The sequence below is a fragment of the Podarcis erhardii genome, assembly GCF_964252035.2.
Source record: "Podarcis erhardii genome assembly, chromosome: 14".
Taxonomy (NCBI): Eukaryota; Metazoa; Chordata; class Lepidosauria; order Squamata; family Lacertidae; genus Podarcis; species Podarcis erhardii.
Genome location: NC_138503.1, coordinates 10,911,032 through 10,938,358, shown reverse-complemented (window position 1 = coordinate 10,938,358; position 27,327 = coordinate 10,911,032). Strand labels below are relative to the sequence as shown.

At 40.3% G+C, this 27,327-nt stretch overlaps 1 protein-coding gene across 10 annotated transcripts in view; it reads left to right on the top strand.

The window, feature by feature from the left end:
* Positions 1–27,327, top strand: part of MYO9A (myosin IXA) — a 181,598-nt gene that overhangs the window by 10,760 nt on the left and 143,511 nt on the right. The gene's annotated exons all lie outside the window — the stretch shown is intronic.

Here is a 27,327-nt window from a genome sequence, read left to right as displayed (position 1 = left end):
TAGTTTCTGTTTTGTGAAGAATAGTTACACCTCTGTATGTACTGGAATAGCATTTAAAGACCTCCAGTAAATAAGGAAGTGAAGAGTGCTGGCAGAATCCCAAGTACCTGCCTTCCTGGTCTCCTAAAAATATGGTGCTGACATTGAGGAAACTGAATAATATATTTAACTATGTACATGGGTAGTGGTTTTATAGGGTAGTGCTAGCATCCAAGCATTAAGTATTTTTTCCAGTGTTGAATGAAATTATGTGTAGCTGTGACCCATTCTGCCAAGTTAAATGGCTCTTCGATTGGTGATAAAGATTAAAAAGCAAATATTTTCAGAAACTAAATTAATTTGAAGTTTCTTTTTACTTTGTATTTTATTTTCATTTACAGTTACAGAAATACACACAAATTTTCTGTTTCACAAACAAACCTTTGGTTCTCTAATTATTGCCCATGAAAATCCTTGTCTATGAGGGGCAAAGCACAGGGCAGCTGTTAAATATTTTCCAAATCAAGTGAACTTGCAACACCAGTAGAGGAAACCAGTCTGTATTACATTTTCTAGAGGAAGAATTTGCAAATGGCTGTTGCCATTCCAAGACACAAATATATGCAGTGGAGTCTACAGTCATTAAAACAAGTGGGAAATTTGCTGCAAGTTAGGCAAGCCCGAGTTTTCTCTTTTAAAAGTGCCCTTTTATACTTTTATATTTTTTATATATTGCTAATGATCTGTAAACTAGGTTACTCATCCTTAGGATAGCGTACTGAGTAAAGATCAGTGTTAATTTTTAATAAAAGTATATAGACTTTGGACATACATTAGTTATTGTAAGTACGTCATTAGTAAAATTGAGGTTGTTTCAAGCTGTGGACATGATCCTTTTGCCAGATGCATCTGCTTTATAGGAGTTGAAATAGGGTAGGAAAATACTTTTTAAAAATGTATTAAAAAATGCTATTTGAGAATGAAAATGCATACATTACCTGATGTGCTGCTATAGGTACCCTTTGTCCCAGGAGGTATAAGTCTCTTACCAAAACACCCACCAATGAAGGCAGGCTGAGGGCTACAGCACAGTCCAAACACAGTAAGATCAGACATAGATACCGTATTTTTCGCCCTACAGGATGCACCGTCCCATAAGGCGCACCTAGTTTTTTGGGGGGGGAAATAAAGGGGAAAAAATTATTTTCCCCCAGGCACGGGGCTGGGGCGGGGGAGGCCCAAGCTTTCCCTGACCCCAGTCCCCAAACAGGCAGCTCTCTGCAAGCTGTGGGAGCCCAGCGCTGGCTCCCGCTGCTTGCTGAGAGGTCCGCGAAGCCTGGAGCGCTGAGCTCAGTGCGCGCAGGCTTCGGCATGCAGGCAACTCTCCGCAAGCAGGGGGAGCGCTCCCGCTGCTTGCGGAGAGGTCCGCGAAGCCTGGAGCACTGAGCTCAGCGTGAGCAGGCTTTGGCATGCAGGCAACTCTCCGCAAGCAGCGGGAGCGCTCCTGCTGCTTGAGGAGAGGTCCGTGAAGCCTGGAGAGCGAGAGGGGTCGGTGCGCACCGACCCCTCTCGCTCTCCAGGCTTCAGCGAAAGCCTGCATTCGTCCCATAGGACACACACACATTTCCCCTTCATTTTTGGAGGGGAAAAAGTGCGTCCTATAGGGCGAAAAATACGGTAATTTGTCTAGGTCTAAAACAAGGCCCAGAGGCAAGATCAGGCAACTACCCAAGTTCAGTATCACAGAGAGTTCAGAGAAGGTACAACACAGCAAGGAGGGGGCATTAGAATCGGGAACAAAGATTCAGAGACCTGTGGTGTTCCCAGAAACTGGAAAACTCAAGAAGAGAAACCTTATATGCTCTGGTTCCTAGACCCCACTCTGACCACAGCTGCTGGTGATGGAAATGTTTCAAGGATTGCTTACTTATGGGCTGTGCAGTGACTCTGGAGCAACAGAGACATGGTATGCATGTCATTGCTCTTCAGCCTGAACTTGGGTCCTAGTCTTCCTGAGGACTGGAGGGTGGTTCTGCTCCTCTTCTCCAAGGATTCTTCATCAGGTCTCTCCACAGAAGCCTGTTTAGGGACGTCTTCGGCAAGCAGGGCACCAGGCGCCTTTTGCGCCTAAAGATGCTCCATTTGCTAGCACCTCAAAAAGTCTGGGTTTCATTTTTTTGTGCCCGGCTGACACTCGGGGATTACTGAAATGTACATACTTTGAAGCCTTGAAGCATATGTTAAGGATAGACAATATGTTAAGAAGTCTAACAATAAAGAGTAGAGTGTTTTGAAAACTGAAGTATGACACTAATATTTTTATTGGCAACACCAACTTAAACATGCATTAACAATTTCTGCTAAAATGTGGTATTAACAATGTGTCATGTGAATTGCTTATTAATTCATGCATATCAGAATAATAAAAAATGTTGCCCCACCTATGGCAACTAGACATTCTGTTTTGGCTCCTACAACCCGGGTTCCAGAAGCCATTTGGGTCCTAGCTTTTTCACCCCAGTTTCAAACACTGTTCAGCACTGGTTCCAGTGAACTCTGCTATCTCCTCAAGGTCCTTGACCCCTGGGGTATCTGGTTCACCCTCTGAGGACTTCATGTCTGAAACTAGGTCAGGGCCAGGCATAATATATGGCAATATTTATCAAGGAATCAAGAAGTTAAAATACTTCACACTAAGTTTTTTTTTTGTTTCAGATACAGTATTGAGATCCAAATATAGCATATAGTGTCCATCCAATTGAATTTCAAGCTTATGAATATATTTGGCCCAAGGCACCCATAATGTTTGGTCCACTGGTGGAGGGGAGGGTGAGGGGAAAACACTTAACATTTTATGCAAGAGTTCCTGTTGGAAATGAGTTCCTATATAGGTGTGTGTGGATTTTAATATATTGATCAAACATTTGTTGTCTCTGAAGAAACAGGAAATAAAGCCGGGTATTCTGCATTATTTCCATGGGTATAGGGTAGTATACTTACTTACTTACTTACTTACTTACTACACACACACGCGCACACACACACACACACACACACACACACTTTGCTTTTGCCACCGTCTATCACTGGAAGCAAGGCTAAATCAGGACTTTCTGTTTCATTGTGAGATGGTTAGACTCACCCAAGACGATTCATCTACAATGTTGTCCAAACTTTTTTCCAAAGAGGGGCAGATTTGATGAAGTGAAAGGCCGTGAGGGCCTACCAAAGGGCCAACCAAAGTTGTTGACCTTTGAAGTAGTTGAGCTTTTTTATGAGTTTACCCCAAAGTTGTTGACTTTTTCTTAGAACTGAAGTTGTGGAAGTTTTTTTTAGGATTTTACCCCAGGAAATGAACTGCCACAGGGGCTGGATTAAATTGACCAGAGGGCCAGATTAGGCCCCCGAATCAGACTTGGAACATGCCTGATTTAGGAACTTTGCTTGCTTATGGGCTTCTATTGCTTTGTGAAGGTAATGCAACCATTCTTTATATGCTGAGAACGCAATGTGTTATATAGACTACTAAAGTTAGAGAAAATGTCTGGAGATGCAGAATTGTGCAGCTGACTACTGTTGATTTTAGAAGAAAGCACCCACATAATTGTATCCTAGACTGACTACACATGTTCAAATTTGACAGAGTGCTCTCGCGAGAGAACTACAGTCATACCTCAGGTTGAAGTAGCTTCGGGTTGAGCATTTTTGGGTTGCGCTCCGCGGTGACGCGGAAGTAACGGAACACGTTACTTCTGGGTTTCACCGCATGCGCAGACCCTCAAAATGACGTCACGCACATCCGCGGAAGTGGCGAATCGCGACCTGCACAGACGCGGGTTGCGTTCGCTTCAGGATGCGAATGGGACTCTGGAATGGATCCCGCTCGCATCTAGAGGTACCACTGTATACCCTAGGATCGACATAATTATCAGAACCCATCCTAAAGTCAATGAACATGTTTCCTCAGTGTTGCTGAAAATTCTTTTAAAGCTGTCCTTCTAGTAAAAACATAACTCTATTTTGAAATAACTGCTGGCTCCTTTATTTAACTAAACCTCTGAGATTCATCATAATAGAGGCATGGCATACTGAAGCTACTGCCCATGTTACTTAGCTAGTGGCCTCGTGCCCATTTAAATGCACTCTTGGATACGGCTTCCTTGAATAAACCTTCTGGAAACCCATTCCTGTTTTATTGCTGTGTCATCTGTCTAATATAAGCAAGACCAGCTTTTTTCTAGAAGTGTTCAGCATCTTTAAAAGAGGTGGCTTTACAGAATTTCCATAGCTGGCTCCTTTTACACCAATGTTATTTTGATTTTTTAAATTATTGGCTGCTGATTCTTCTTTTTTGTACACCCCTTAGAGATATTTTTAATATATTATGTGGTATAGAAATTAATCATTCAACTGCACTCTCCACACCCAGTTCCAGGTACAGCAGGTTTGTTGAGTTTCCCAGGGGGTCCAAAGGATGAGGAAAGTGCTCCCCTCCATTCACAGCTCCTTTTTCCCCTTTGTCCTAGCTTCTTCCAACTGCTTAGTAATACTGGAAAGGATGGGAAAGAAGAAGTAAGTGTCCTCAAAAGGATTCAGTATTCAGGAGGTATTGACCTAGAACATGATACTTTATTGGTGCATGAGTTAGAATTCCCGACAGGTTGTTGTTTTTTTAATAAAGCATGATGCTAACTATAACTACTTTCCCCTCACTACTTGCGGATTGTGCAGGCAAACTCAGGAGAGCCAGGTGGCACTTGATTTTTTTGTTTTCATGGTGGGGTGATGAATATACACTGGGCTTTTCCATCAGAGTCAGGGTCACACTATTGAAAGATTGCAAAAATGATGATGCTTTGGGAAGAACAGCCTGTTCCCACTCTAGATTCTTTAGCTTTTCAAAACCTAGGACCCACCTTTAACCAAAATATGCACTTGGGGACCTCCCCCCCTTTATATTTTTATGATGGTAATGCTGCTGGTTTGATCACCTTTGTCCCAGTAGTGAGTCCCAACCCATCAGTTGAAGACCAGTGCTGTAGATCATGATCAGCACAGCAAGCAAAACTGCCGTGATGGGAACAGCAGCATTCACTCTTTGTGATATTGAGACCATTCGTTGGTTAGTGTGTAGCAGATATAAAACTGAATATCTGGATTCAATTCCCTATCCTTGTATACTTTGTCATTCGTTCTCCTTAGATTGTTCAAGGTTGATTTGCTCCAGAAAAGTCGTTTGCTCTTTCCTTAATGTAAATAGAGATGTGTAAAGGCAGTAGGAGAAGGTAATGAAGTTCAGTAGCAGAGGGATTAGATTTCATGTTTCTTGTTATAGAGGGAGTCTATAAGTACTGATAACACAGCCAAAGGCAGCAATTACAGTCAGGCCAATACTCTTTGTTGTCTCCAGTGAGCCCAGCCTGTAATATGCTGCACACTCATTATCTACCTCTTCACACCATGCATATGTTTCGGGCCTTTTGTCCATTTTGTTTTGTTTTGGAGCAGTGATAAACTGATGCCATGACTGAGTGGCAGTATTCTAAAAAGACCCAGCGCTCCCTGAGTAGTGTGTTAAGTTGGTGTAGCAGCACACAGAGTGCGCCATCGTTCAGTTCTGCTGATATGGCAGTACTTGTGTGCTATTGTGTGCAGATCTTAGAGTGATGGATGCCTACATCCGTATAAGAAGAGAGGGGATGCTTGTTGGTAGCAGTATGGATGGGATGGTTGCTGCTTCTGAGTGCTGGTCAGGGAGCATGTATATTTGTGTGTCTACCTCTTGTGCTTTTTAATTTCTTCCAGCTCACTCACCTTCCCACTGTGTGCATTAATCAACTGTTCTGCTCCCAGGATGTCACACCTTCCATTTGTAGGTTTACTTGCTGTGGGGGACATAATGGTGTTGGCAGGCCTATGATCATTTGTCTCTCAAATGGTTGTACATGCCTTGGATTTTTTGCGTCAGTACGTGTTTCATCTGGGGTCTATTTTTCAGCTATACTGTTGTGCTGAATGCTAAAGTTAATGTCTACCTTCCTAGCATAGGAGCCAACTCCTAGGAGCCAAGATCCCTTTGCCCCCACAAATAAGATATTTGAGGGGGGCCCCGTTGATGGGCATTGCCATTCAAATGATGTGTGTGTCTTGTAATCGATTATGTGGGGCTTACCTGCTCCCCAATATTTTATTAAAGTTGGCACCCCTGCTTCCTTAAGTCCTTGGAACATGTACCCCTTTTACTCTATGCAAGCTTTTATAATATGTTGATGAGAGTATTGCTTGCATGTTTCTCATCAAGGCTTATGTTGAAGGGAGGGGTTTTAAGTTGAGATTGGTCATCTAAATGGATTTTTCAGGAAGTATGCACAAGCAGGATATTAGCTTCCTGCCTGTCCTCTTGTGTGTGTGACTTTCTTTAGATAACCAATTTCAGCCAGTATAATCTTTCTCCACGAGGAATCATTTTAAACGCATACTCATGGGAGGAAAATTTTATGGAGGTGATAATCTTCACTGATCTCAACTGGTTAAGTATTAGGTCAAATACAGGGAAGAAACTTGTCTGGACAGATTTAATTTAGAAGAAGAATTAATTACCAAAGGAGGTTATAGAGCTGCTTTTGCCAGACTGCACAGTTTGTTAACAGTTTCTGAGATAACTATCAGCTATGGTTTCAATATACTGTACTGGTCTTGTTTAAGGGCTGGGGTCTGACTTCAAAGATGTCTGTCAGCCCCAAACACTATGATTCAAAATGTGGTGGGTTTTAGACTGTTTCTTTCAGTATCACAGTGGTTTGTATTCATTGGATGCATGCCATAGAACTTTGTGTGTGGAGTAGTGAATGACATAATCATGGAAGAATGCAGTCCCATTACTGCTGGAAAACTGCTGCTAGAATATGCAGAATAATTTGAACTGCAATATTCATTTTGTTATTGACACCAGCTAATTTGTACTTAAGTTAATTTATGCTTCACATATATTATTTTTTACATATGAGTATTGTGCCAATTATCCTCTTCTGCATCATTTGTTGTAGCAATATTTTAAAGAGAAAGCTCTGCTAGGCATAAACTTAGTTCCAAAACAGATCACGGTAGGTCAACTGAATTATGCCACTGGTTTACATTCTCAAGTAAAGATCCTCCAGTTTCCCTAACTCCTACTGAAATTGAATTTCTGGTAATATCAGTGAATTCATCATGTAAGTGCAATGCTAATTTGAATGCTAAATACAAGATCTAGTTGGATGAGATGAGGCTGTTTGTACAATAATGCTCTAGGACTAAGGCCAAGACGTGTGAACTGGCAGCGATCTATAAGTTTATTCTGACTTTTAAAGAAATATTCATTGTCATAATTATTCAATATGATATTGGTAGTAAAGATGAAATTTTATTTTGGAGGTCTAACTTCACTGTAGCACAACAAATTGCTTGATTAAGTTGTTCCAGTTGTTTTGCTGTTTGGATATCGGCATATCTGATGATTTTGGAGTGAGAAACTCTGAGGTGGTGATGGTGTGAGAGAGGAGACAGTTGGTTGTATCACCTAGGTTTTACTCAAACAACCATTGAAATGAAAGGTTCTGCTAAGTTAGTTATGCTCATTACTTTCAGTGGGTCTGACTAAAATTGGCTACAATGCAGTACAGTTAAGAACTTAATTCGTTCTGGAGGTCCGTTCTTAACCTGAAACTGTTCTTTACCTGAGGTACCACTTTAGCTAATGGGGCCTCCCTCTGCCGCTACGCCGCCACGGTGCAATTTCTGTTCTCATCCTGAAGCAAAGTTCTTAACCCGAGGTACTATTACAGCGGAGTCTGTAACCTGAAGCGTCTGTAACCCTAGGTACCACTGCATCCCAATATGGCTTGTGTACTGCTGTGCTTTCATTTCTACATCACTCATTTCCATCATATCTTTTTTTAAACTACAAATCCTAGTATACAATTCACCTATCACAACACCACAACTTAGAGTCCTGAGATCCTTCTCATATTCCAGTTTCCGAGTCTCATCATACATGTGTGTTGATTTGTTCCCCCACCCCTTAAATGCCGAACATTGTCAGCTGCATTTAATTTGCTTAGATTAGAAAAGTTGGCCCAAACTGTCATGGTAACTTTGAACGTCATATTTTACTTCAGATTTGACACACATTCCCTCTACTCCATAGTCTCTTCCTTCAATCAATCTGCATTCTTTTCAGTTCATCTGATTAAAAAGTGGTGCTACTAGAGCACAGATCAAGTTGATTTGGGGCTGAATCGGACTCACCTGCTGTCAGTTGTCAATTTCTGACTTAAATGCAATTTAGTTTCTGCACAAAATCACTATGTTGGTTATACATTACTAAGATTAAAACTGCCTGTATCTCGTTTCTGCTGTTATGTGATATTAATTTTTTATTCCTTTTTAAAAAGCTATCTTTATTTTAATAGAGATGTTAATTTACACAAAAGTATTGCAAGTTTTGCAAGTGTTCTTATTGTAGTTGTAGATGGCTTCTGTAGGAGTGTTGGAACAGATGAAAGTATGAAATGTAGCCTTTAAAATTCTGTTTTTGTCATTGATGCTGTATTTGTGGCAGTATTTGAAGAAATAAAGTTGAATCACATAAAACTTTATGCCTGTATTGAGAAGGAAGAAAATCTGAAACTGGCAGTAGTGGATTGGGTGTGGCTCTGAAAAGGGCCTGTTTTGGGTGGTGTGTTGTGCTGAATTTTGTCTAATTATAGACACCAACAGAGAGAGACAAGGATAGGGTCAATTAGACCATCTAGCAGTGTTTCCTTTAAATTACTAGTTGGAGCAAACAAAGGAATAGCAGAGCACTGACAAATTCCAATTTACTGTCAGTATGCAAAATTTCTCATTTGTTGTTAAAGGATTTTGAAATAAAACATAATGCTAAATTTGTAATTCTGCTTTCCAGTAAATTGCCATTTTCATACTGTATTGCCTCCTATGCACAACCTTACCACATCTCCTTCAATATATTTCTTAAATCAATTTATTTTTTGGCAAGGTCTTTTCTGAGCCACTGTACTCTTGCAAATTTCTGTGCCTTTTATTGTATATCTATTCATTTTCTCACCCTCAGTAATGTTCTTTTTCATTTTCATCATGCGTGTCTTGGATGGACTACAGGCCATCTTCATAGACACTAGGTCAGGAGTTCCCAAACTTTGGTCTGTGGACCATCAGTCGTCCATAAACTTCCTTCAAATGATCCGCTGCATGTCTCTAAAAACTACAGCATCTAGCACAGTGCATTACAATCACCAGTGGCTCCTGCCTTGTAGAGCACATTGCCCATTGAAGTTAGACAGACTCCAACATGGTACAGTGGTACCTCGGGTTACATATGCTTCAGGTTACAGACTCTGCTAACCCAGAAATAGTGCTTCAGGTTAAGAACTTTGCTTCAGGATAAGAACAGAAACCATGCTCCGGTGGCACGACAGCAGCAGGAGGCCACATTAGCTAAAGTGGTGCTTCAGGTTAAGAACAGTTTCAGGTTAAGAACAGACCTCCGGAACGAATTAAGTACTTAACCCGAGGTACCACTGTACAGGTTCACCTTTATCTGATACTAATAACTCTCCTATTTCTGTAAGCTTTCCCAGAAGGGTTAGTTGACTCATGGGCAGTACAGTACTGGATTCCTTTTTTGGAAAACATTGTTTATTGTGTTTTTTGTTATGAACCACTATGGTATTTGGTAACCCTTAGATAAATATTTCACATAAATAAAACACAAAATCAACATGCATATTGGTGGCAGATCTCCAGCATTGTATTTTTTGTCCATCATTATCAGTTAACAAAAATGCATAAGCTATTGTTATCAGTTGGCTGGAAGAGGGAATGAATCTTTATTTTGTTTTGTTTTATTTATTAAATTTGAGTACTACCCTTCATCTGGTCCAGAGAACTATAGACTTGGCAGCCAATGCAAATTCAATGTTATTTGGCTGAAACCATTATTAATGAGAAAATTATGGGTTGATACACCAGCATGGCTTCATCTGGCACTGCATATTAGGAGTAACAATGAAGAATCTGACACATCTGATTACCTTTAGTCTTTAAGACAGCCTTTCTTAATCGTAGAGTACCAAAATGTTATTAAACTGCAACTTACATAATCCCTGACCACTGGCCATTCTGACTAGGAATGATGGGAGTTGTAGTCCAACAATATATATATAGGAACCTTAAGCTGAGAGACTGTTGAAAGCCGTCCAGAGTGGCTGAGGCAATTAAGTCAGATAGGTGTTACATTAAAAGTTAAAGAACTGCTACCCCTTCTGGAAATTGGTACATACTGTATTTACTCGAATCCAATGCGCCATTGAATTTAATGCACACCTCAGTTTTCAGAACCTTGAAACCAAAAAAAGTATTTGCTGGCGAATGTAAATGTGCCATTGAATCTAATGCGCACCTTAATTTTGCAACGTAATTTGGCCCAAAAAGGTGAGCATTAGATTTGAGTAAATATAGTATTAGAACACTTTCCCTGAATTTGTTCTTATTTGCAAGTATTCTTTTAATTTAGTAATCCTTTATGTCTTCAAAGGGAAAGAAAGAGAAACCAAAATGCATATATTAGTTGTACTTTTTCAGCCTGCCCTGGTAGCTTATTTATGCTAGTTCAAGACATATTGCTTTCCTTCTGAAAGTATATTCAAACAACAAACTGCATTATCTTAAAAATGTTGCTAATTTATAATCTCTTATTGTGGCCCATAGCTAAAGAGTTGCTTGCAAACCTGCCTTTCTTTCCATGGCCAGAGAAGTCTGTATAGCCTAATGGGTATATTTGAGTGATACTTGCACCAGTTTCATTCCAAGTACTGTTAACTGTAATTGTTTATTACTGATAGCAACCGCCCCCCCTTTCAGGCTAATATTTTGAAGGGCAGGAGTTAAAAGGAAGTAAATTCTCTAAGAGTAGACAAATGAGTACTGTACATGTGAAACTAAAGAGTCATATGGGAACAGTTACTGAGATGCAGCCATTTTTTAAGGGAAGACAAGTTAATAATTATTTTCATTCTCTCTCTCTCTTGGAATAATATGTTCATCTTATTTTAAGCATCTAAGTCATTCTTCAGTTCTGCTGCAGTTTTCATAATGGGTTTTCATATAAACCTGGCCCCCTCTATCTTTTTTTTTTTTTTTTACTCTCTTTCTACTCCTCCCATTTGTTTTTGTGGGCAGTAAAATTGTATTGAATTTTCTAAATTCCAGACAATCCCTCATTCTATTTTAAGAATTCTAAGCAGGATTCATTGAACGCTGAAAACAAAGAATGGATGGTGCATTGTGTTTCTTTTTTCAATGTTTTAGGTTTACCACATTTAGGTACTTTTATTCTGTGGATGTGATAATTTAGTGAATGCCTTGCCACTCCAGCAATAATCTCTTGGGGCAATCGTGGCTCCAGAGAATTGACTTGTGAAACATAACAATCTTGTACTTGTAGTCCCTTATATTTAGATTGTAATTGCTGGACATTTAATAATAGATTTAAAGATCGTCTCAGTTATTCCTAGATGACAATCCTCTACATAGACAAGAACCTTTCAGGGTGTTTCAGCCACAACCAGTTATTGATTCTCTTATGCTTGCATCATTCTGTAGGGAACTCTGTACTTCCTCCATTTCAAATGTGAAATATCCCTGTTTCTACATGATCCCATAATGAAATGTGGTAAATCCGGAGCCTCTGACTTTGCTGGGACTTTTTCCTAGAACACTCCTAATTCAGACAAACATAAAATCTGCCTTTTATTTAGGTTAGTTTGATAGATTCAGATACACTTATTTTTAGCAAAATCATTTATTATTGTATCATTCGCGTTTACAGTAGTTATCATATGAGCAAGTAGAAAATAGTTCTGAGTTGTTTTAAACAACTGATATAAGCTGGGACTGCTAGTGTTTCATTGGAATGGATAATACAAGAAAGCCATATCATCTACAGATGTACTGGAAGATAGTTGGCTAAGAACTGGCTATATCTCAAGTCCCATTTCTAATAATTGAAAGAGGCTCTCCTCTGTTTTATCAAAAGGAACTATATGAAGTAGTATTTGGAGGGTGCTAATAAAGCACAGGGCCTTTTTGGTTGTGATCCCCTGTCTATGGAATGCTCTCCTAGTGAGGCCTGCATGACGCAGTTGTTAATATCCTTTTGGTGCAAGGTTAAGACTTTTGAGGGATGGTGAGCATCACGTTTCTTGCTGTTTCTTTCTCCCTCTCTGGTTAGGTTTCATTGTTCTTTTGCTAAACTTGATGGCTTTTAATTATGTATGTAAGTTGCTTAAAAATGTTTTGCATAAAGTGAAGAATTCACTGAAATAATATTTGGGTAGACCCAGAGTTTTGTTTCTGTTACCCTCTTCTCCGTTATTTCCAACAATGGAGCATGTGGGACGAGTGTTGTAGGTTGAAATACTTTATGCATCATACCAGTTATGTGTAGTGTCCATGCCAGCTGGCCATGCCATCAGGGGAATGAATGTGAAAAGAGTTACAAACATTTTAAGGGCCCTGAATGAAAAACAAGGTAAGGTGGAATAAGTTTTTGTTGATTCATAGGATCAACTTTTTCCCCAACAGTGACTGACTGCTCAGTAGTGAAGACTTTGAACCCTTCATGGTTTCTCTAGTTCCCACCACTGAACCACTGAGCCTCTTGGGCTTGCCGATCGGAAGGTCAGCAGTTCGAATCCCCATGACAGGTTGCGCTCCCGTTGCTTTGTCCCAACTCCTGCCAACATAGCAGTTCAAAAGCACGCCAGTGCAAGTAGATAAATAGATATTGCTGTGGTGGGAAGGTAAACTGTGTTTCTGTGTGCTCTGATTTCTGTCATGGTACCCTGTTGCGCCAGAAGTGGTTTAGTCATGCTGGCCACATGACGTGGAAAGCTATCTGTGGACAAATCTCTGAAAGCAAGATGAGCGCCACAACCCCATAGTCACCTTTGACTGGACTTAGCTGTCCAGGGGTCCTTTACCTTTTTTTGAAACCTATTGTTACATAAAATTTGAACCTTAGCTCTTGAACCAGAAAGTGGTCCCCAAGTGTTAAAATATAAGACTTGAGCCTTTCTGAAGTTGGGTTACAAGTGTCAGCACATCATTATAATATGCCAACAAAACAAAATGTAAGAGGTGTTTATCATACCAGTTAAGGATTACAAGCAATAATTATTTTGGGTTTCCTTATAAAGCCTGCAGCCCACTTACACATGCTTTATGACCTACCAGTTGGGGAACACTGCTCTAGTGCTACTCCCCTTTTATTTCCCACTGATTAGTCACATATCCTCTGTATCACACACCTCTCTAAGTTGGTACTTCCCTAAATATGTTTAGAAGGGATTTGCAATAGAAGCTGAATAACAAAGTGCTCACCACTCCCCTCTCCATGGACCCTTCCAGCATTGGTATCAGGTAGAGTGTTCTCCTCACAGGCATTGACACCAGGCACCTGAAATTACAGGCAGTTATTGCACTCTCCAAAATGTACTTGCGAGAAACCATTAAAAAAATGCTCTTGACAGTACTATTTTAATCTTTTTAGTTTCTGGTTCATGTTTTTGGAGAACTGACAGTATTTCAGTACTCTGTGTCTTGTATATGTATCAGAATGTTCAGTAGCATTTACAAAACCAGCCTTTTTATAGAAATGTGTCTGCTGTATATAACCACCACCACCACCTATCTCCCTCAAAGGAAATATCACCCTTGTGTTCGTTTGCATTGAATATCAAGCAAGTCAATCCAAAATGAATAGGTAAGGGACCCATTCCAGAACTAGCTTGAAATACTGAAATATTACATTAAAAAACATTCATGTTTTGAAGCTGCAAATCCAGAGCACATAGTAGAGTAAAAAAAATGCTATTAGAGATGCTGTTGGAGCTTGATAGAGGCATATATCGCCAGGAAAGCAGAATTTAGGGATGTGAAAAAGAACATGTGCAAAGTCACAAGCCAGTTACTTGTATTTTCCGATTAGTCTGGTTACTTACATATTTGGCTTATTGGTGATAGCTAATAGTTTCATTCAGGATAACACAACCTTTTTTTTGCTACACCATAGGTCTTGCAGGTACCACACACCATAGCGGGCACAGAGCTGTGTATACAAGCACCCCCCCCCCTTATGCGGGGGTTACATTCTGGGCCATAATACTCAACCAAACCATGGCTAAGTATGAGTGAATGAGCACATATATATACCTCACAGCAATAATTGTCCTGGCTTCGTTCCTTTGCTGGTCTTGCTGTTGCTGCACTACCTAGAGCAGGGGTGTCAAATGCAAATTCATCGGGGGCCGCATCAGCAGTTTGGTCACCCTCAAAGGGCCGGTTGTATCTATAGGACTCAATATGCGCTCAATATAAAAACAAGTGGAGGTTTCCTGAATGCATGTAAAATGGAGGTTTCCTGTGTAGAACGGCCGGCGCTGCTAGAGGGCAGACGTTCTCTGGCTTGTAGGCAGCCGCGCATGCACGGAAGAGGCGGCTTTCTTGTGTCAAAAAAAAAAGGGGGGAGAATAAAAGGTGAAGGCTGGCAGCCGCCGGTGGCTACACGGGCCACATGACGAGGTCTGGCAGGCCGGATTTGGCCCACGGGCCTTGTGTTTGACACCCGTGACCGAGAGCTAAGCCATGGTTTGGCTTAACGTTATGAATGAAACAAGGCTGGTGGCTTATATTGTTGCAGACAAACCACGAGCAGTAAGCCAAGAACAAATCTTGGCTACAACTTGTTCTTTGCTGGAGCAAAACCATGAGTCTTGCTTCAGATGTAGCACTAAACCAAATCATGGCTTAGCTCTAGGTAGAAAAGCAGCAAGACTGGAGGTGGGGGGGGGGGGGAGAGAGCATAGTGGCTTCAGTTTTTACCCACATGCTCATTTATTCATGCTTAGCCATGGTTACATGTTAACTATTCTGTTACCAACAGCAGTATTTTTAGTGCTTATGTGGTTCAGTTATTTGACGTCAGAACCACATACTGCTCATGCAAGGCTTTGCTTTGGGGTTGAAGTCCATGCTGTGTTAAAAATATGTAATGTGCAAGCTGCTCTTTTTGTAATAAGGCATATTATACATCCCTCACATGTGCTTCCTTCCCCAGGAATATGGGGGATATGTGTGGGATGTAACATGCTGCAGGCAGATGCTGGATGAAAAAAGATAAGTGAATGAAGAAAAAGGAAGGCACACAAAGTTCCAGTTTAAACTAATACAATCTAAATTCAGCTGGGAAATCTGAAATTGCAATTAAATTCTGCCTTATGTGTTTAATTTCATTTTAATCTGTACTTGGTTGTCTTGTACTTTCTCAAACTAGTTCGAGGAAATGAGACAGGGGTTTCCTTCTTTGTCACCTATAGGAAGAAAAACTTCTCACTAAGCAACAATTGCTCTTAGTGCTGTGTTATAAATGTAGAGGGTATAAAAAATTGCATGGTTTATAGAAAGTGGATAGATTTTTTTTCTCATTTTCCCCATAATACTTGAAAGTCAGAAGAACTGTGGTCATTCAGTGAAATTGATTGCTAATTTCATGGCAGATAAAGCACTTCACCGCAAAGTGTTATTTCTGGAATTTACTGTCTCTCCATTAAAGGCCACCAGCTGAGAGGCTTTAAAGGGGAAATAGACAAATTAATGGAAGAAGACAGATCCATCAACAGCTATTAACTGTGATAAGTATATACAACCACCATGTTAGAGGCAATATTTTGTTCTCTTTGACAAAATTTGTACACCACTTCATTGTAAAAACCTATAAGCAGTTTACAAAAATATAAAAACAAAATTTAAATTACCAATAAAAGTCAGAAGTTAAAAACAGTACCAGTTGCTAAAAGACTATTGTATTCTTGCCCTTCATGTGCACTTCCCGGAAGCATCTTTTTGCCAACTGTGAGCAGCAGGACAGCGGAGTTACATGGACCTTTAGTACAGTCCACTAGGTGTGTTGTTAGCTTGGGCTTCCTTCAAAGTGAAATGGTCAAAGCACTTCTGCAATCCAGTCAAGTTAGTTTTACCATTTCATTTGCTAGTATACAATGCGTAGAAGATTAAAACAGAACACAGTTGAAACAAACTGCCTCCCTCTCCACAAATTGTGCAATTATACAATTACTGATGCAGCATAAAGATTGGTGCCAGCACGGTAATAAGGGGAAGTAGCTTCTGTACTACAAGGAAAAAATGCATGTAGCCTCTAACATATGCTGGCTAAGCTTCTTTGAAAAGTCAGGCTAGTGTTGAAGGTTGGGATTGAAGTTGGGTTCTTGTTCTTGTTCTTAAAAAAGCGGGGGGGGGGGACTGCTCCTGAAAATCTGTACTGGTGTCATTCTGTTTTTCAGTCTGAGTTACATTGAAAAATTGTTGTACCGCCTTTTAAATACAACCTTTTTAATTTAGCATAACATACCAATTTAAACTACTGGTCTATTTAAAAAAAAAATAGACGAAGTAGAAAATACAGTAGCTTGAAATATATCCTGCTATTGTTGGGCTCATTGGCCATAGGCATACTCAAAACAACTGCTTTCTGCCACTAGGTTGTTGTCTTGTTCCTTGATACACTATATCTGCATGGAAAAACATGGGCCTCCTGGGGCCCAAGTAGCTTTGCCAGTTCTTTGCCTTGTTACACCTCTTCACACTGTGATTGGTCACTGCCCTTTCCTGTCTATATATAAATTTCCCCTTCCTGTTAGCAGATGCTTTTGTGCAGCAACAGGCATGCTGCATTTCATAAATTATCCTTTTCACTCCTGTAAGTTCCTGCTTCGATTTTGTGCCCTGCGAATCTTTTCCCCTCCCTATGTTTCTGATAGTCCTGCAGCCCGTGTCTGTTCTCTTCTGTCCTCCCCCAGCACATTTACTGTCTCTTCCTGGATTGCCTGCCTAAAATTGACTTCTGTTTGCCTCTCTGGTACAGTATTACAGTAGTCTTGTTCTGCTTCAGATACTGCAGTTTGGCCACCTCACTGGAAAACAGACAGATCTGCGAGTCCCTGAATCCTCATGAGTAGGGAGTATGTGACAGTTATGAGGTGGACTGTTGCAGGATGCAGGTTCTGCCTTCCTCCTTTTTTTGGGACATACGGTAGCTTTTTTCCCCCAGAGAGAAGCACAAGAGTCCACAAATATGCCTTGGCTTTTATGTTGCATGTGTGCTGGGAAAAAGGAAGAAATTGAAGGATTCTGCTGCTGTTTCTTGTCTTCTTCAAACTTCAGCATAAAGAACTTGGGAGTCAGTTGCTCACTTGCAGAAAGGTTTGGCTTAGATATGTTTGATTACAAAAAAAATTTTTGTTGGTGCCTTTTTATTTTTATTTTATACCATCATTCAGTTGAAGTTTCCAGCATAGTTTACAATGATAAATATAAAAGCAGTTATAAGATAAAATATTATTCAATCATAAAACAAAAATATAGCACCATTAAGAATATTAAAAGGCCTGAAAATAAAATATTCACCTAACACTGAATAAAAAACCAGTATAGGTGCTAGGCAAGCTTTCTGTGGACAGATGGACCAGGATTTTGTATATGATAAGCATGAACCATTGCATTCTTGCAGAATTGCAAAATGAAAAAAGAAAAACCTTGGTGCTTCAATTTGCACGGTAGTTCTGAATGCCCATCTTACTAGAAAATCTTCAGGGCTCTCTTCTGAAACTGACAAATATCCAGGAAGCCAAGCATCTGAGGCTGAGAGGTAGCATCTGCCCTATGACTGATCCATCACTAGTGGACTGTGACAGAACAGGCTGCCCACTGAATGGATCGCTTGTTCTGTTCTTTTTCCTCCGGCAGTTGCCTGCTGTGTCAAGTGCTGCTAAATGTTCCTAATTCTGCTGGTGAAATGAAGTGAATATAATTTTTAAAAACAGTAGGCTAAATTTCCCAGCATTTGACCCTCACACTACCACACTTCCTTTGGCATTGTCACTCTTCACTATTGCCTTTCCCTAGGTTCCAGAAGTATTAAGAAGCACAATTCAAACATTTGAGCAATTAATATTTTCAGCTGGTTGCTGTTTAATTTGTATACCACTTAATGCTAAAATAGGCACTTAAGTGGTTTATCCGTATAAATGTTACACAAACATTAAAATATAGCATTGAACAAAGTTGACTCTGGTAATCTAGAGGGCAAATTCTGGAGTGTCTCAGAGTGTACTAGTGCTTGCAAATAGTCACAATGCATTTAAATGATATAGGAACACCATCCTGGCCCCATCCGTTAGAAAAAGAGACTCTGCAGGAAGTTGGTTTTCATCCTCACTTCCATAAGGAAGACTCTTTAAGCTCCTAGTTGCCCCTGAAGGAAAACAGCCTGGCCCTGTCCAGAATACTAAGTGGTGTATGAAAAGGACCAAGGTGTGTGTGTGTGTGTGTGTGTGTGTGTGTGTGTGTGTTTGTATGTGTGTTTGGTACTGCAACCAAAGCTGCTTGTAAACTGCTTTGGGAATCATTTGATTGAAAGGCAGACTATAACTTGTAGATAAATGCATCATAATTTTGGGTATATTGATCAGCCCTTAGATATAGAATAGCCGGAAAAAAGGGCAAAGTAAACAAATTTGCCTCTGCTTTAGAGCAAAGGTGGGGAACCTTTTTAAGCCTTAGTTCTGCCCTGTCACTGGTAGGCGGAGCCAGAGGCCAAAAGTGGATGGAGCAATGGATGTGACTCTTTTATTTTGTAAACTAGGCTACATTCCAAACAAACACAAATAACCAGGGGTTTTGTGTGTGTATAATATACATATTTATTTAACGAAATATATATGCCACTTGATTATAATGAAACTAAATATATATACCACTTGGTTGTAACGAAACCTCCTAATAATTTGCACGTACCTCCCTCCTTTTCTCCATCTTCCTTTCAGGCAAACATGGTCCACAGACAAATTCCAGCTGGGCAAAAGCACTTAAGGAGGGTGCATAGGGCTGGAGAGGAGGTGTGGCCTTAGGGAGATGGCTGGAGGGACACTCCTGGCCCATGGGCCTGAAGTTTCCATCACTTGTTTCAAAGCCTGAAAGGAAAGCTTTTCACTTGCACTAAACCTTTGAAAAATGGTCTAAATAGTAGTCACCATCATCACCCTCAGAATAACAAAGTAAAGCATGAAGGAAGCCAAAGAACATAAAAATCTTTGACCCAAATGCTATTCAGACAACAGACAAAATTTCCCAAATTCTTAAACCACTGAACTCAAGCTGATAATAGTAACTTGATTTACAGGCATGTCACATCTCATCACGTTTCCAAATGTCTTGTTACCTCAACATACTTGGCAGGCAGGGTGTAACTCAACTCCACATTGTTATAGAAAACGATGAAATGACAATGTTGGGATTATATGGTGAAAAATTATTTCCAATTCTAAATTTTGTTTGCTTCATAGCTTTGATGTTTTTGCTAAGGCGGCACTTGTAGTTTCAGCCTATGAAATGGAAAGCTGAGTTTCTGTGTCTTGATATTGTAAGAGAAATATTATGAATACGTTGAAAGATTACCCCACTGCAGTTTAAGTATTTAAGACCCAAAGTCAACAAAAGAAATGTCTCCAACCTCAACTTTAAGGAATAGATGTAGCAAAGAAAAAAATAGAAAAAAAGCTTTGGGAAGCAATGATACCAGCCAAATTGTTTTGTTAATCCTAGTACTGTACTTTAGTATGAAATGGTCCGTTTTAAGGCCCAAATGCATAATAGTGTGCCCAGCAGCATAATCAATCATTAATGGTTTGAATAAATGTGCCATAGAAAAATCCTAACCACTCAGTTTTTAAAAAGCAAGCAAAACCATATGATACTATGCATCTGTTCTTGGAAGTCATGTGCTGAGTGTCCTGTGAGGCAGAAGTCCTTTGACAATGGAAGCATTTTCTCTTGTGAACAATAAGTATATCCTTTTTGTGAGGTGGACTGATGGTCTGACTTGGTAACAGATATTCATGTCTGGCTTGAGTTGTGCTCATGATGAAGTGATTTGAGGTACTATACTGGCTCAGAATTGGAGCTTGCTGATTTCTGGTTTAGCTGCAGAACTCCAGGCTTAAACTCACCAGTATGGCGTTACGTCACTATTCCTACAGCTTGCCATCAGTAAATAGGAATAATACTGGCCAATTTAACAGGACTGTTTCATTATTTGCTCCAATATATGAGAAGTAATTTACAAATGTAAGTGCACTGTATATATGCCTCATGCATTGTTGCTTTGCCACAAACACAGCTTTCTGTTCACAGTGATAAGGAGACGCCGGAGTCGCTCCAGCACATCATGTTCACTTGCCCCCTGTTCAATGTGCCACGGGCAAATTTGTTGGGATCAATCATGCAGAAACTAGAGGGTACCCCACCAAAATTCCACCTTGCCCAAATCTTGCAGGATAAGGATACTCATACGACACTGAATGTGGCAAGGTTCCTGGTCGCTGTCCTTACCCAAAAGCGACGCCAAGGAGCACTACAAGCTAACTAAGGCGTAGTATGCCATTCTATTTTATAGTATTTTATTGTTATTGTGGTGTTTTAGCGGCTGGTTTTTTTTTCCCCCCCACGTGCACAAGCTGTTATTTATGTGTTGTTTTTACCTGTATGGGCCTATGGCCGTAATAAATATTGTTTGTTTGTTTGTTTTGAATAATACTGGCCAATTTAACAGGACTGTTTCATTATTTGCTCCAATATATGAGAAGTAATTTACAAATGTAAGTGCACTGTATATATGCCTCATGCATTGTTGCTTTGCCACAAACACAGCTTTCTGTTCACAGTGACATCTTTTGAAATTGAAGCAGAGACAGTTGAAGGCAAATTATGAGTGGAAAAGCACTAAAGGAAATGCTGTTTAGCCAGGATGTGCACAGTCCATGTTGTCAATATGTTGGTTTGCTTACTTACTTAAGAAGGAGCTTCTTAAGTAAAGGAATGCTAAGCTGTTGTTTAAGGGCGAGTAACCTTCTATTGGGATGTGGGTGGGCATTGGGACGCAGGTGGCACTGTGGGTTAAACCATAGAGCCTAGGGCTTGCTGATCAGAAGGTCGGCAGTTCAAATTCCCACAGTGGGATGAGCTCCCATTGCTTGGTCCCAGCTCCTACCCACCTAGCAGTTTGAAAGTACGTCAAAGTGCAAGTAGATAAATAGGTGCCACTCCGGTGGTAAGGTAAACGGCATTTCCGTGCGCTGCTCTGGATTGCCAGAAGCGGCTTAGTCATGCTGGCCACATGCTGTATGCCGGCTCCCTTGGCCGATAAAGCGAGATGAGCTCCGCAACCCCTTTACCTTTACCTTTACCTTCTATAACCATGAAAATCTTGATGCTGAAATTATAATCTGTTGCCTGGCTACCTACAACTGTTTTCAAAGACTTGTTGAGCGAGAATAGAAAAAAGACTATCTTTTGAAACAATTATTTTAATTTATTTCCAAACGTTCATTTTGTTTTCCAGAATGTTAAAAACGTTTGTAATTCTGTTTGATAGGACAGTACCAGGAAGCCATGAAATCGAACCTTGTTAGCTTCCAGATACTTACCGGTAGATACTCAGTTGCAAACTGTGGTGAGATGTTTTGGCTCTGTTTCATTTTCTTTTGTTATGTGTGTGCTGCCCTGAATGAACTGGAGCCTAACAGATTATTTTGGGAAGTACTTTCACTTGTAATGTACAACTTGAAGATTTTCAGGAAGTGTAATAAATGCAGACTTCTCACTATGTAGATCATGTGGCTTAGTTTCAGTTGATATCTGTGTAATGTTTAACACTGCTATCCTCTTCCATTTTGGAGTGAAAGAAATGAAGGCAACAGCTCTTTAAAACTGAGGTAAATGACGGGTGGGGAACATATATTTCTTGGTATAGAGGTACAGTGGTACCTTGGTTTAAGAACAGTCCAGTTTAAGAACGATTTGGTTTACAAACTCCGCAAAACCAGAAATAGTGTCCCGGTTTGAGAACTTTACCTCGGTCTAAGAACAGAATCCGAATGGTGGAAGGGCACTGGTGGCGGGAGGCCTCATTAGTGAAAGCATGCCTCGGTTTAAGAATGCTTTTGGTTTAAGAATGGACTTCCAGAACAGATTAAGTTCATAGACCGAGGTACCACTGTATTATGGTTCCCTCTAGATGTTAGCTTTTGGGTTAGTTGACTGTGGTCCCAAGGTTTGGGCTTAAAAGCAGTTCTGTTTGGAACTTTCGCACAGTACCATTTATAATTATTTTGATACTTCATTTTGTTCTGCTTTGTCAAAATGTCTTTACTGTGTTTTTGTGTGATATACAAGCCTTTCACAGTGGAGCTCCCGCAGATCTTTTGAAGCCTTCTCTATGCCCCCCTTTAAAAAAAGGGGGGTAGTGAGTTTTTTTGTTTTGCTTTTTATACTGTAAACCAAAAAAAAAAAAAATCAAGGATCCATATGTAGTACAGATGTAGAGAAGCATCCTGAAAGTCTTGACCATCCCTTCTTTAACTGGAGATGCCAGGAATTGAAATTAGGACCTTATGGTTTATCAGTGAACAATGTCCTCTCTGTATTGTTGCTTTCCATTTTTGCCCTTGCTTAATTTTAAGGTTTTGGTGGTTTTTAAAAAACATACCAAACCGCTTTGGAGAGGAAGGCACTGCATTGTCATCTTTATCTTTGAGCTACTGTGCATACTTGGCAGGATTATTGTTCTTAAGTGGAGTATAATGCATTGGGTAGCATTTACTGGCCTAATAAGATGTCTTGAAGCAATTGGCTTGTCTACATTTTCCAGTTTGCATTGAAAGCACAGGATTTGGACAAAAATGCATGCTTTTCTTGTAGCTAGCTTCTTTCCTTTGCTAAAATGCAGATGTTGAGATCTGTGTGAATTTTAAAGCTGGTGTTCCTGGATTATTCTATAACTGACTTTACACATTTTGTGGCAAGATGGGTCACTGTGGCTCAATCATTATTTGGACCTGATATTGCTAATGAAAGCTACAAAGTGTTTTCAGGGAAACTGTAGCTGGAAACCTTTTGTTTTTGTTTAGATTTACTGATAAAAGTTATTCATATATGGGAATATATAAAATAAACTATCAGCAGCTTCATTTATAGCAGTGATGGCCAAACTTGTCCTTCCAGCTGTTTTGGGACTACAATTCCCACTATCCCTGACCACTGGTCCTGTTAGCCAGGGATGATGGGAGTTGTAGTCCCAAAACAGCTGAAGGGCCAAGTTTGGCCATCACTAATTTATAGGGTTGTCGTTTAATATTTGGGAAACAGATGCAACAAAGATTGGTCTTGTTTGGCATTAAGAGAATGAACTTCAGGCTTGTGTACCATCTTAGATTAAGCACCCCCACCCCTGAATCTGGACAAACTATAGCTAATACTAACTTAAAGGAGCAGCAGTAATACTCAGCAAGAAAGGAAGATGCAGAGACAGTGGGAACAGTGTCCTAAACCTTTCCCCGCCCCACTTCCCCCAAAGTGCTACTGAGATGTTTGGCCCAGTTCAGAAGCTTGCTATGGTCCATTGCATCAAACAGTTTATTGATTCTATTAAAAGTGAGATATTTTAGCCTCATCCTCAAATTTGAGCCATGCTCTATTAAGTACAACACCATGCATATACTGTACACAGATGTGTGTCATTACAAGTACCTATATCCTTGAAGGGGTACTTCTGTTGGGCTGAAGGGCTGACTGGGTACTACTACTCCTATTAGCCTGGAGAAAGTGTGTATCATGACACTTTTTCTTAAGAGTGACTTCTCGGCTAATATTATAGTAAGAAGGTATGATAACACAAGCAGCATTCTGCCCAAGCAGATTATACTGTTAAATATTGGGGACTACAACAAAGCAAATTTAGGTTTTTATTTTATTTTCATGACCGAGGTGGATTTTGAGGGGGGTGATATGTGGAATCTTGAAGGGTTTCTGGGAGGAGTTCCAGGTGGAGAGCGCAGCAAGAGAGAACATAGGGAACAGATCTATCTTCGGTTGTCTGATAGTGGGAAATTTATAGAAGTGAAAGTCACAGCAGGGATATAATAGGGTATGAGGTCAGAGATGAGCAAGACTACCCTTAGAGGAAGACCTTTTAAGAAATGGACAAGGTGTTTATGCTGAAAACAAACTGTCCCCTCTAGCCTAACTATGGTTCCTGCCTAGACTGTTGTGAGAAACCATGATCCCATCAGTGGTTTAGTTGAGATCCTGCTTTATGTGTTCCTACATCATGATTGGGGCTTAGAACCAGTAGATAGCAGATCTGCAGGTGACACTGTGGTCTAAACCACTGAGCCTCTTGAGCTTGTCAGCCAGAAGGTCAGCAGTTTGAATCTGCACAATGGAGTGAGCTCCCGTTGCTGTGTCCCAGCTTCTGCCAATGTAGCAGTTCGAAAGTATACCAGTGCGAGTAGATAAATACTTGGGAAGGTAAATGGTTTTTCCATGTGCTCTGGCACTACTCACATTCCTCTGTGCGCCAGTAGCTATTTAGTCATGCTGGCCACATGACCCGGAAAGCTGTCTGTGGACAAATGCCGGGTTCCTCGGCCTAAAAAGTGAGATGAGCGCTGCACCCCATAGTCGCCTTTGACTGGACTTAACCGTCCAGGGGTCTTTACTTTTACCTTACCTAGATAGAAGATCTGCATATAGCTTTTATGTCCTCTTGATGACTAAGTTTTGCCAGTGTAATAACATCATGTGGTGATATGGGAAGTATTGCAGACAGGCTGGCACCATAACGGCCTTGCTAAAGCTTCCTGTCCTCAGGAGTTTGTGATGTGTTAACAAGTGAGAGGGGTCAAACTTTTTTCGTTTTAAAGGATTGATTAAAATATGCCATGTCATTGCTGCTCATTCTTTACCTGTGTAATATTTTCCATTCCACTGCATCAAAACCACCTGGATTGAAATAATCCCAATTTTTTAATGCTCTAAAGGCACTGCATGTAGTTATTAGTATGCCCTCATTAGTGTCTTGTTTTGCTGAAGGACCACACTGAGAAGGGATTTAAGTTTGAATGACCAAAGTTCCCACTTCCTCAGCTGGGCTGCTGGTTAAATTTTGTTTCCATAGCCATGACTCTGCCTTCATTCCTGTTCTGGTTGCCAAATTTGGGGGGGAGGGGAGAAGCAGATTAGCTTAGCTTTGGTGCTTCCAGTGGCTGATACAGGGCAGCCATTGCAGTGCCCTTCAAATGTTGTGGATTGCATTTTCTGTTGTTCCCAGCCAGGGTAGCCAGAAATAAGGGGAGTAGTTCACAGCATATGGAGAGCACCATGTTGGTTACTTCTGAAGTATCTGGAACACATGTGTTGGTTGCCCTTGCAACAAATAGAGAATGTGTTGACCTAAGTTTTAGATATTATTTGCCTATTGCTTCTGAATTATGAGTAGCTGCAGGAAGATTGAGGGCAGGGTTGGTGGGAGTGGGTTGGGGACAGTCAGTTGAGAAGCTGCTTAAGGAAGGTATAGCTAATAGCTGAGGTTCTTTTGGAGTATGGCAGTAAGCACTATCTGAATAGAACTAGAAGAAATAATCAGATAATCAATCTTCAGGTGAATGTAGGAGAAACAAAGATAAGGATGCTGACAAAGAAGATGAATTGGGCAATGTGCAGGGAGGCAAGTAGCAGCAAAGATGAAAAATAGGAACATGGCTTAGGCCAAGAGGAAGCAGCGTAAGTGAACCAAGTAACCTTTTGCTCAGGAAGGGTATTATAGGCTGTCCTGGAGGTCAGCAAGGGTCAGTAAGTTGCTTTGGAGGCACAGCCACACAAAGCAGCAATCCCTTGCTATATTTAGGCTGCCATCAGAGCATAGCAGTGGAACCTACCGGCGGAAGCCTTTGTGTAGCTGGCAATCAATCCACATATATAACTGTTTATTGCATCAGTGAAAATCAAGAATCCAAACTCTTCTGATGCTATACAAACTGCCTTGAAAGAGAGGTCTTGTACTATTTTATGTAATAGAAGGAAGAGTACAAACTCCAGGGCTCACAGGTACAATATTTTTTTATTGTAGCTCTACATGTTTTGGTGTGGAATGCTCCTTCTTCAGGAGCTATGATCAAAGATCACAGACAACACCAGTACAGTAGTTCTTTAAATGTGATTTACCAGCTTGAAAAAGTGGCAAAGCAAAAGACTATTTCTGATCATATCTGTACTGAACCTCTGCAATGTATCACAAAGCTAATCCTGCTACTATTTGTAAAAGACATTCCAGAACAGGTATACTAAAAGTATACTTTTTCTTGCACCTTGTTATAATTTGCCTAGCAGGATTTCCTGTAGCATTCTCAAGCACTTGTCCTGTGAATGGAAATAATGAATAAACTGCAACCCTTCTATTGGACTACTACCATACTCTGAAAATGTTTGCCTCTCATTATGTGCTAAGAGCTAGTGACTGGCCTGCTTCATAAAGGGAAATCTGCAGGAGATAATTTCTTTAGCTTGTGACAGCTCAAATGTTCTTTTTAAAAATGTTCATTTACATCTTAATCATTTCATATTGGGGACATTAGAGAGTGCCATTATAATTTATGCAGTCTTTCCCCTCAGATGCATTGTGAAGGTTAAATGTAAAGTTTCCTGGCAGTCAGCTGGCAAGCGTGGGTATCTATATAATAGCTTCATGGGAATTGGCTTTCAGGAAATGTTTCCATTTGTTATTACATGTGAAGTATAATAGCAGTGTTCCCGATCTCCTGCATGTATCCTGAATACCTGCAGAGGGTAAGACTTCTTGCTAAGTTTATTCTTTGGTGTGCTGTTTTTGTGGAGATGTGTATATTTAGCAAACAAGACAGTAATTTGTTTCTGAAACTTCAGCTATTTGCATGAGGATGAATCACATAAACATAAATAAGTAGTCTACAGTGAGATGTAAGGAAATAAAACTTCTTTGAGGGAATGGATGCATAAATAATCAGAATACAGCTGGTTTACTTTTGTCACCAGTACAGCATTTGAATATTCTGTATTTGTGCGATGTTCTTTAAAAATGGTTTGGCCCATTTAAAACTGAACTGGGCATTTGCCTGAAATCTTAGACTTTGCACAGTGCAGAACGTTGATTGACAACAAACAAGTACTCTTGGATGAAACAGATTACCGTCTTGGTCCCAGTTTGTTTAAAATTTATCTGAAGACATTTGGAGATTTGGGGTGAGGTGTCATCAGTATGCTGATGATGCCCAGCTCTGCTTCTCTGTAACACCTAAATCAGGAAAAGCTGTGCAAATCCTGGACTTGTTCTTGGACTTGGTG